The 12,142-nt window shown below is 40.0% G+C and overlaps 1 long non-coding RNA gene across 2 annotated transcripts; it reads right to left on the minus strand.

Moving 5' to 3' along the window:
* Positions 1-7,581: 7,581 nt before the first annotated feature.
* On the minus strand, positions 7,582-11,426 carry LOC120563347. Of its 2 annotated transcripts, none has more exons than XR_005639934.1 (5): positions 11,358-11,426; positions 9,565-9,680; positions 9,219-9,343; positions 8,659-8,750; positions 7,582-7,890 (listed from the first exon to the last, which is right to left on the minus strand). It is a non-coding gene; the product is annotated as an uncharacterized LOC120563347 (long non-coding RNA). The 2 variants fall into 2 exon arrangements; XR_005639933.1 differs by lacking the exon at positions 11,358-11,426 and adding an exon at positions 9,950-10,066.
* Positions 11,427-12,142: the final 716 nt, after the last annotated feature.

The following is a 12,142-nucleotide window of genomic DNA, read 5'->3' on the forward strand; positions in this document are numbered from 1 at the left end:
GTGAAATGCTTTCTTATCAAAGTAACCTACACACGTCTTTATGATTTTATGCACTGTGTACAGATCTGGTAGTGGGGTGATGTCATAATGGTTATTGTGTTGGGCTTGGACTAAGAAAGGGAAATCGTAATACCTTAGTATACTAAGACATTATGGATGTTTTTGTACCATGCTAATCTTTTTTTCTTTTTTCCTCAGGCAATCTTGCTTTTGCTGTTCTAGTTAAATAAACACCGCTCTAAGGTAAGAATGGCTGATCAAATACATTCCTACAAATCTAATCTGAGACACAAGGCAGTTAAATCTGTGTCTAATTTGCTGCAAGGTATTGAGAACGAGCTTGTTGACGATGATCTGACTGATGACTACATGACTTAGATGTTGTAAACTGTGATGACAGTGATGACTTGATGCATGACTGGAACTTTGACAGTGACTGTGATGATAGAGAGGGCCATTCTGAGAATAGACCTGACCTTGCTGATGATTTAGTCAATTGGGCTTTGGAGTTTAATATCACCATGGTTGCACTTACTGCTTTGTTGTCTATCCTACATTTTCATCACCCCAATTTGCCAAGAGACGGGAGGACTCTCCTCAAAACAGTCACCAACTACAAAATCCTACCTGTAGCAGGAGGTGCCTTCTTTTACTTTGGTGTATTGAATGCTATAACAGGCCTTCTTGAAAATGTGTGGATGAAACTCCCTAGCAAGCATTGCCTGCAGTTACAGTTAAACTTTGACGGGCTCCCATTGTTTAAGAGTAATAACCAGCAGCTGTGGCCCATTCTAGGTTTATTGAAGAAAAGCGGTAAATGTCCCTTCATGATTGGCATTTTTGGAGGGGATTGCAAACCCAAATCACTCACGGAGTACTTGAGGGACCTGGTGAGGGAGTTGCGTAGTCTTCAGTCTGGGTTTTGGTTCAAAGGAAAGCTGTTTTTTCTGCGAGTCTGTTCTGTCGTGTGTGACGCTCCAGCCCGAGCTTTTGTTAAAGGCATAAAGAGTCATTCAGGCTATTCAGCTTGTGATAAATGTGTACAGACGGGTGTATATATAAGAAATCACATGACTTTTCCGCAGACTGACTCCGCCTTAAGAACGGATGCTAGTTTCAGGCAAATGTTGGATGAAGATCATCATGTAGCACAGTCTCCTCTGACCGGACTTGGTATCGACATGGTACTTGATTTTCCTCACGATTACATGCATTTGGTGTGTCTTGGGGTTGTACGTCGGTTGTTTGACCTGTGGTGTAGTGGGCCTTTGCCAACTTGCTTGTCTGGTCAGCTTGTTAAAGCACTATCTCAGAACCTACAGGAACTGAAGAATAACATTCCTTGTGAGTTTGCTAGAAAGCCTAGAGCGTTTGAGGAAAGAGGGAGATGGAAGGCTACGGAACTACGACAGTTCTTGCTGTATACAGGCCCTGTCGTTCTCGTAGATGTTGTGGCTGCTCCAGTCTACCACAACTTTATGCTGCTGTCGGTTGCTATTTTTATGCTGGCTAATCCTGAGGTGGATGTAGGGATATGTGACTGTGCAAAGACTCTACTTGTGTCATTTGTTGAACATTTTGGCAGACTTTATGGTGAGGGCTTTCTGGTGTACAATTTGCATGGCCTTGTTCATTTGAGTGATGATGTTAAGAGACATGGATGTATTGATGTGATATCTGGGTTCCCTTTTGAGAATTTTCTTGGTGAGGTAAAGCGCATGGTTAGGGGGCCAAATTTCCCAGTTGCCCAGATTGTTCGCCGCTTGTCTGAGCGTACCAATAACAGAAGGGTCCATGATGGCCATGTGAAAGCTGGAACTGCATTAAAGAAAGAACATGTTGGTGGCCCCTTACCACAGGGTGTTAGAGGAGGAATACAGGAGTTTAAAGAGTTGCACACAGATCAGTTTTGTGTTAAAATTACAAAAGGGGATAACTGTATTAAAATACGTAATGACATTGGCTTGCTTCAGAATATCCTCTTGGTTGAAGGTAATATGCACTTGGTGTACTATCAGTTCCATGCTGTTGAGCCATTCTACACATATCCCCTCAGTTCATCTAGCCTGGGCGTGTTTCTTCTCTCACAGTTGTCAGAGAGTTTGAAGTGCGTTAAAGTTGATGATGGCCTTCGTAAATATGTCCTCCTCCCCTTCAAAGACAAACATGTGGGAATGCCTTAGTTGCATTTACATTAGACATTGTTGTGTTGAGATTAAGTGTGTGTAAGTGTTTTTTTTTTTATCATAATTGGTGCCCCATTTAATGTTTTGTTTTAAAATGTTGCTGTACTATATGTTAAAGGGGAACTATGCAGTTTTTTAGCCTAATTTACCTTAACTGAACAGCTTCGGAGTCATTGGAATGGTTATATGACTTTTTTCGGGTTGAATGGTGCCCGTCTCGCTGCCCCCTAGCGCCTGTGAGCAGAAAAACCACCCTTACAACTTTTGGCTGGTGAGCCGCCGGACTCAGCGTCAAGAAGTATTGCGTGATATCAGGTCTCGCAATGTAACAAATTGCTTCAGGACACTGCACACATACACTGAGCCGGCAAAAAAGCTACGAAATCAGTGTCGGAGGAACAGAGAAAGAGGAAACGGCAGACTGACCGAGCGAGGAGTCAGACACGAGTAAACATCGGACCTGCGTTTTCAAAATGGCGAGAACTGAGACAAACGGAAACCTGCAAATCCCATGCTGACCTGGCGTTCTTGCTGTTGCACTTGTAAGTATCTTTGATCAGAAACTTCATCTGCCACAGAGTTTCTTGTCCGCTTGATGTTGGCAAACGCAAGTTGCTTCTGCTCCGACAGCGTTCTACGGCGATAAATAAAAATAATGTTACGGACCCGGGAGAGAAGGGTAATATTTCGAGAAAAACAGTGAGAACAGCAAAGAAATTGACAAAACTGCATAGCGCCCCTTTAATATGTTGTTCTATAGCTACATTTCTACATTTCCTACATTTCTTCTTTATAGAATGTATCATGTCGTGGAGTTTGTCAACTCAAAGGAGGTTGAAGTTGTCCACTCTAATTGGCTGAAAGGAGGCCAAAGTTTCTGGCCCCCTTTTGTATCTCTTGCAAAGCTGCGTAGGGCAGCTAAAGATGGGGTGATGCCTGGTGCTGACAGGACTCGATTCAGAGTCTGTGTGATGTATTCACATGGTATAGTAATGCTTCATTCTCAAATTACACAATTCCACACTTGTTGAATTGAAACCTTACTGCAAAAGTAACCTAATAAGGAGCCCTTCCATTTACACCTAATCTGCATTTGTGTTTACAGACGTGTATGAGATTGCCTGTGCAAAGCTGCTAGAGGCTACAATTACCTATGATCTAAACACTGAAGATGAGGACAACAGGCCAGAGTACATGAAGAGAAAGAATAGGTAGGAGTGGCCCACAATTTCCTTCAAAGCATTTCAATGGCTGCGTCAAAATTTACAATACACCTAGGCAAACAATTAGGCCGCCAGCTAGAGGGCCTTACAATGCACCCCCAACCTCCTGACAAAACTAACTTTTAAAAAAAATCTATTAAATATAATTTAGTATTCACTGCGATGACAAACTGACATCCCAATGTAATCAATGTTAGAGGCTGTAGAAGAATAGTGAGCAGCAGTGAAGAGGAGGAGGAGGAGGAAGAGGAAGAGGAGCAGGGGAGGACTGCTGCACCTCATGCCCCAACCAAAAAGAAATCTTACACTCTACTTGCACCAGCCCCCTGCATCCCATCACTTGATGGTAGGCCTGTTAGTTGTTAGAGTAGTTTCCATTAATCTTTTATTAAGCATCTGGGTGAATCTAACATAATGACCAATTGCACCTTTGTGACAGCTCTAGGTGAAGGGAGTCAGCCAGCTGGTCAAGGTTTTTGGTCCCCAGGCCATATTTCAGAGACCACAGTTGATGATCCCCCTTCTGATGTAAACAGCTCGGCAGCAGGTCTCTGGGCTTCTCCCCCTTCAGCGAACATCACAGCGGCTAGTCGACTACCGTGGTCACCAGTCTCCACTACAAACAGTCAGATAACTAGTCAAAGTCAATGGGCTACACCTAGACCTTAGTGGTCCCCTAATACTGTATCTGAAATTCAGCTTTGGTGCAGAATTACAGCCACAAGAACCAGTCCTACAATGAGCTTTCCTTAGGATGTGCCATTTCTGTGTCTGAAGCTATTGAGGAGGAGAGTGGGAGTGGCAAGGTGGAGGGTGGGGGTGTGGCCTTGACCAACTGCCACTTTTCTGAAAGCCAAATTCTCTGGGTGGGCAAAGCAGAGAAAGGGGAGGTAACCTCGCTTGTTATGACCTCATAACAAGCAGATTCCAAAACGGCTCATCTGAGCTTTCATTTTCTCAAAGGCAGAGCAGGATACCCAGGGCTCTGTTTACACCTATCACCATTTCTAGCCACTGGGGGACCATAGACAGGCTGGGGGAACTCATATTAATGTTAAAAAACCTCCTAAAGTGAAATTTTCATGCCATGGGACCTTTAAATAACTAATGAGGTAAATGTCTTTTGTTTCAGACTGTTCTCCTTGGAATGGTCGGAGGCATGACTCTTAAAGACACCGTGGGGCGGGTCCTGAAAAGAGCAATGAACACCTTTCTGGCTAGACTCATTAATTGGAGTGGGGCCAACCGAAAGCCTGCATTCAAAGGACTCATTTTGAAAAGTGTGGTTCTGGGTGATTGTTATTGCTGGATAACTGCAATGTGGTGATATCCAAATTAACTGTTGGTGGTTACCGAGTAACATCACATGGTCATGCTGCCCTCTTCTGTCTTGTGTTTTTCTCAGATGCAGTCCGCCGGAATGCCCTGACCAAAGATCCTACGGAAAAGGAAATGGAGCTTCTCATCACCAGGTGGTTGCAGCTAGCCTCTGATAGGGATGGTGGCCGAAGCCAGAGGGCGAACAGGCAGACAGTGTAGACAAAACTCAGAAACGCCTGTGTATGTATTTGGACCATGGTCGGGAACTACAGCTCCACACAGAAAGGCAGGACACAGCTGGTCCATTTTGAATGAACTGGATCTCATTGTTACATAGACATTTGTTGCACTCAGTATATTTTCCATCACCTGAAACTGCAAGTTACAATGATCAAGTTTCTCATGGGAACGAGCAGGTTACTGTACAATCATATTTTATGCTGCGAGAGAAAGGAAAATCTGTGGCATTTCTCTTAAGTTGGATGCGTGAGAAAAAATTAACCCTTATGTTGTCCTCGGGTCAAATTTGACCCATTTTTATATCAGAATTATGAGTTTCTTTGAATCAAATTGCCCCAACATAACATGAATGCGTGGATGCATGTTGTATGGAAGCCATGTAACATTCTTGGCAGGTAAAATGAATGATTACTTTCATTAAATTGTGAGTTTGTTTCTTTTTTTCAATTTTATAGCATTTGAAATAAACTGATCCATTCAATATCCTCTGATCTAAACTATCAGGCAAAATAATTCACAATTTCTGTTTAATTTTTTTTTATTTTTAAGAAATATGATTATTGACCATTTTATTTAAAAAAAAAAAAAAAAAAAACGTCAAAAGTGACAAACGTTTCAAAACCTTTTCAATTTTGACCTGGAAGGACAACAAGCTCACGTCTATGGGAAGACAACACAAGGTTTAAATGATGCCAAAATCACAAGTTTCATGTCTTCCCACCTACCTGACAACTGGATGTGAACACCATATTAATTGTAGCCCATTTAAAAATATGCATACATAAATAGTTGTCTATGAGAAATAAATAAATAGGGATTGTTAAAACAATATGGTAAAAAAAGGCTATATTTTTCATTGTGTGTAAAATGTCAAGTCAGAATGAAGTGTGGTTCAATAAAAAATGCATTAAACATGAAAACTGTCTTCCTTGGTTTTATTTTTTAAGGGGAAAGAGGTTTTATTTTTTTATTGTTTAGGGAACGTTGGGGAACGTTAGTTTTTGGTTCTCTAAAGGTTAGTTCGAACCAAACCAAAAACTAACGTTTAGGGTACGTTCCCTCATGGTTATAACGTTCCCTAAACGTTAGGGGAACCAACCAACGGGAACGTTCTCCTGTGGTTGCACTGTTACCTCCACACAACGTTCCCGTTTGGTTGTTTTTGGTTGTTCTGAGTGCGGTTTTGAAAATGTTTATTTTTACCAGCTCCATTTAAGTTTTTGAAGTAGCCTAGCAGTCACTTGATTTAGATTCACGCAAAAATTATTGGTCTTATAAAATCGAAGTAAGATAAACAACATCCCAGTAAGCACACATACGTCGCGGCGACGTATTGGCGATGTAATCAGAATGCATCGGTGATACGTAGTATTTTGATAGTTTGCTCACTGGCACAACGTCCCCGCGACGTCGCTGCGCTACGTTTCAGCGACATATAGCCGCTCTCTCCGCGACGTATACATATATACATCGTTCTAACGTATGCCATACGTCGTAGAGATGCAGGCAATATACATCGTTCTAATGTATGCCATACGTCGTAGAGATGCAGGCAATATACATCGTTCTAACGTATGCAATACATCGTAGAGATGTACGCTTATATACGTCGTTCTAACGTATTCAATACATCGTAGAGATGCAGGCTTATATACGTCGTTCTAACGTATGCAATACATCGTAGAGATGCAGGCTTATATACATCGTTCTAACATCTGCTATACATCTTACAGATGCAGTCTCAGGTACATCTTCCTGACATCTGCTATACATCTTACAGATGCAGTCTCAGGTACATCTTCCTGACATCTGTTATACGTAATACAGATGTCAGGAAGATGTGCAGATCAATTGATCCTGCATTAATCCATTTAACAAAACTGGTCAGTATAGGTCACACACAATTACTTTAAATATCTTTACTGAATTGAATTGCTAAAGTAAGATAGATAAACCATACACAATTACTTATAATACATTTTATTTATAAAGCACTTTTCAGGGTACTCAAAGACAATTTACACAAGTTCAAATCATTATAGAAAATAGCACACTGTAATACATTAAAATATATTCTTGTATGTAGCTAGATTTGGGGATAATTATCCTACTGTGGTCTATACTAAGGGCTAATGTACAAAAAAATTACCTTGTGTTGTCTTCCCGTCAACCTTGAAAAATTATTAAATTTTTCTTCTACCCATATTTTCTGATATTAAACAAAAGTTGAAAACAGGTCAATTTGACCCGAAGTCAACACAAGGGTTAAAAGCTTAAACCAGGTTTTTTTTTAAAAGTCTGAGACTGTGGGCTTCCCTTCAGGCAAAGAGCTGGGGCACGCACGTTTCCTGGGAACGGGGTGCAACGGCTTGAGTTATGTTTTCTCTCGTTTGGTGGGTGTGTCTCTCGATTATTGGCTGTGTTCAAGGTGATACCCAATTATTAGAGACTGTCTGTAAACCCGTGGTAATAAAAAGGGCTTGCAAACACAACAGGATGTCAAACACCTTGTTTCAGTTTTAAAAAACGTCACTTTCTCAATTTTTGGATGCCTATGGGATCATGGTAATGTTATTTGAACCCAAACACTTAACAATTGAGCCCAGAATAACATTTATTTATTAACAAAATTCATTATTTTTCTTAATCTGTAGGAGTCGCTGAAATATACAGTATTTCTCTCTTTTGACTACACACTCGTGAGCTGTATATCACTGCTTCACAACAGCAGTGTGTACATGTTGGAGAACAAAAACTAATTGTCACACTATATTGTCCACTTTCTATCATAATGTAAATTATTTCAGTAGCAAAAAAAAATGCTGTCCCTGCTACAGCCTCTGCTCCAGTCTGTTGCCAGTCGGGGAACTCCTTGATGGCCGGCTTCGTACTCAGGAAAGTAGGGTCCCTCAGTGGTGCTGCTGCAGTGACAAGAACAAAAGATTTGGGTTTTGTGCGTTATTCGAAGAAGTATCTTTTAATACATTTTGTTTCATCTCCCTTTGTTTTTAAGAAGTGGTTGAGTAATATTTTTTTTTTGCAGATGTGAATAGAAGAATATGGCAAGTAGAATATGACAAGCCAAATGTTGTTAACGTAGTTAAATTCTCTGCTAAATTTTCCTCAGAAGCTCCAATTCAGCCTTTAAATATAATTGAACAGTAAGGACATTTGGTCAGTAGGGGGCGCTGCAGTCTGTGCAGTTTCATTTTGGATGAAGTTCAAGGTGGGCTGTTTACGGTAGAAGGGATACAGCTACGGCCAAAAGTTACGCAAAAATCCCGCAAAATCTAGACTAATATAATAATATATTTGTTATACTTTCACACAGGAAAACGTGTTTCATTCCTCTAGAGTTTTTTATTCAAACCACGATCTGTTTCCTGAACTTAACAAGTCGTTTTGGTGCCTAAACTTTACTGTCGTCACCGTAGCTGTATCCCATCTAGCCTCAACCGCTGTTAAAGTGCCATTCTGACAATATGTATTTAGATCACTTTGTAAATTAAAGCTTTAAATAGCATGTTATAAATCGTCCCATAACTTTCTCTCTAAAAGGGCTAACATCAAGGTTTCATAGTAATCACAATTATTTAAAAAGTATTTACTTTTGAAACCAAAGGTGTCATTTTATGCTGCCCTCTCTTTACTTCCTCCTCCCATTTTCAATTACGATTTTGTAAACTTACCACAGATGATTTGGCAAAGTAATGACTGTGGAATATGGTAGCTTTCCACATTTTCCCGTTGAATATCTTGGTCATCATGGCAATTGAGAGATCTGAAAAATACAAACATATAAAAATTTAAAACAAGATAAGATCCTTAATTAATCCCACAGTGGAGGACATTTTCAGTGATACTGCACCAAAAGGAAAGTGCAATGACAAAAGCATCAGTAAAAATGCAAGAATAAAGCAGTTCAAAAACTGTTCAGTATACAGACGTTTTAATTAAAGTTTAATAATACGGTATTCACAGTATTGCACAGAGGAGTTATTGATATTGCATAAAAAAGGTGTACATTGATGTTGCACGTGAGTAAATTGTCAGATAGGGTGTGTGTGGTCTACTTGGAGCAGTGTTGATTATAAAGTCTGGCAGCAGCAGGAAGGACGTGTGGTATATCTCCTTCACTGCACATTAGGGTTACATTTGAATACAAAATGTAACTTAAGTACAACTTCCAAAGGGTTAAAATATTTACTCTTGATAGATGGATATGATTTAATAATAGTTTATTACCTACCCATTTCAAAGTCTGTGTAGGTCTTCTTCTTTGGCTTCCTCTTCTGGAATCATTAGTGCCTCTTCCTCTTAGCAGGCCAATTCAGCAGTGGTCGTCAAATCAGTTTTCAAACTCTTTCCTCTTATCTGAAAGAGATTAATATACAGAGGTAATTAATAATTCAAGTACAATGTAATAGATAGAGAAAGTCTAGGACCCCTTGAACACACAGGGGGTTAAAAAAATAGAGCAACACATAAGACTCATGAGTGGCACTGCGCCTGCCCCAAATACTAGATAGATTCAGATTGCGTTCAGATTGTGTGTAATTTGCATCTTGCAACAAACTAATATGACAATAACATACCTGACTCTTTTCATTTGTTGATCAGGCTTATACACACAACTATTATTGTGGTATGATGTCCTTCATCTCTGCATTGCCTTCTCTCCCACCTCCTGCCGACGTTTTCTGATCTTCCACTATACATCTTACCAACATAAAAACAGACACACTATGTGAAAGCTACTATCAAAAAATACTGCTCTTTTGTGAGGATGCAGTATTTTTAGTATTGTAACTACTGTTTCGCAATGAACACAGTGTATTCCTGACATTTTGTAGAAGATGTTGATATTCTTAGCAAGAACCCCCTTTTTAATGAGGGATAACTAGTGAAACAAACAGCAAACAAACATCAACTAACAGTTTACCAAAGTTACCCTTGCTATAAACATTATAGCACACATACGTCGCCACGATGTATTGGCGATGTAATCCAAATTCATCGGGGATACGTAGTAGATTGCTCGTTTGCTCACTGGCACGACGTCCCTGGGACGTCGCTGCTGTACGTTTCAACGACATGTAACCGCTCTCTCCGCGACGTATACATATATACATCGTTCCAACGTATTTCATACATCTTACAGATGCACACATATAGCTACATTGTTCTAACGGAAAAACGGGGAAAAAAAGCAATATACCAATTAAATTATTGTGATATTGATAATTGTATTGCTCTCAAAGTCAAATGTGATTCAATATGTCCATCGAACGTGTTTAGTCCCTGTTAAAGCCGATTATAAACCGCTAATGTCAGTTAGGCGTATGGTCAATTTAGCTTCAACAAAAAGTAAAACTTAAAGTTAAGTGACTGGACAGTAACTACATTAAGCTAACGCTAGCTTGCCAGGTAAATTGTTTTTATTTTAATTAATCAACGTTATATATATCAGCAAGAAAATCATGGTAACAGGTGACGATGCTCATTAGTGTTTTGAAGGCTAACGTTAGCCAACGAAAACGGGCACCATCTAGCTAATAACTGATGTTTTATGACCGTTGGCACTCCCAACCCCATTTTCAAAATCAGTTGTTAACCAGATTTAATGCCAAGTGTACAGAAACGAACCACAGTCTTACTAGCTAAACGGTCCTAAACTAATTTTACATAGTGTCATTTAGTTAATAAGCAGGGTAAAAATAAAATATTACAATCACAATGTAATAAGTACGAATGTTAGCCTGCCATTAGACGGCCCCTGAACCTCTTCACCTTTTTTAAATGATTTAACATTAGTTGGCAGATTAGCTAGCTAGCTAGCTAACGCTACATGCCGAATTTACCTTTAGCTAGCTACATTTTGATTATATAACAAGTCTTCAGCTTTAAATGTTCCCTGTTGAGATTTCAGTTCCATTAAAGCCAAAACAAAAATCAAATTAACCGATATGAGCAAAGTATGACTGAGGTGCGGCACTCAGTTACTGTTAGCTAGCTAGCTAAAATTAACGTTAAGGGATATCGGGTAACGTTCAATTAGCTATAGCTAGCAGCCTCACGTTAGCTAACGTTACTGACATGTACTGCAACTGACATAGCAGCTAACGTTAACTTTACATTCAGATTCAGTCAGATTAGTACATATATCAAGCTAACTAGCTAGAGCACGGATATTTTAATTTTAAATGAATGTGAAAAAGGGCAGCTAGTGCGATGTGAGCCTGATCTAACGGCTCTAAAGTTACTTTAAACCATGACATGGCGTAAATTACTAACATATCTTGTTATTAGTCCAATGAACACCAACTTCCACATGAGAAAACATCGAAATATTTGTATTAACGTTACGTTAAGATGAAATAGTGCTTACCATGGTATTTGACAGCAGCAAAGAAGCAGTCTCCATCCTAACCCTTCGTAGACTGGCAACTTTTTTCCCCTTCCTTTATCGACTGTGGCGCGAATATGTTGCTGGGCACAATTCAGATTCACTGTCCATCACATCAACAGTGTGTGTGTACAGTAAAGACATCCAGACGCTCAATAAACGATGCTTCCAAATGACCCGCGAACAACTGAGGAACCGTTAATACATCTCACCGACATAGTTAATACGTCGCTGCGATGTATAGATTGCGATCATAATAAGACATCCAGACGCTCAATAAACGATGCTTCATTATGACCCGCGAACAACTGAGGAACTGTTAATCCAGCTCACCGACATAGTTAATACGTCGCTGCGATGTATAGATTGTGATCATAATAAGACGTCCAGACGCTCAATAAACGATCCTTCATTATGACCTGCGAACAACTGAGTAACTGTTAATGCATCTCACCGACATAGTTAAAGGGGTGATAGAATGATTATATAGGGTATTTCACACTGTTCCTTATGGTCTCCTAATGGGGTATGTAACATTGGTTGGGCTGTAAATGGCCTGGTTGATATTTTATGGGCCCGTATGCATCCCTGTGTTTTGGCCCTATTTGTAACAACAGCTTTTCTTCCAAATATGGTATGGTCATGAATATTTAGATGAGCTGCGCGGTGATTGGTTGAGCGACTTGCCATACGCAGACATTAGAGACGCGCGTTGACTGGTTGAGCGAATCCCCAATACACATACATTAGAGAAGCGACAGAATCTC

Source organism: Perca fluviatilis, chromosome 8 (genome assembly GCF_010015445.1).
Source record: "Perca fluviatilis chromosome 8, GENO_Pfluv_1.0, whole genome shotgun sequence".
Classification (NCBI taxonomy): Eukaryota; Metazoa; Chordata; class Actinopteri; order Perciformes; family Percidae; genus Perca; species Perca fluviatilis.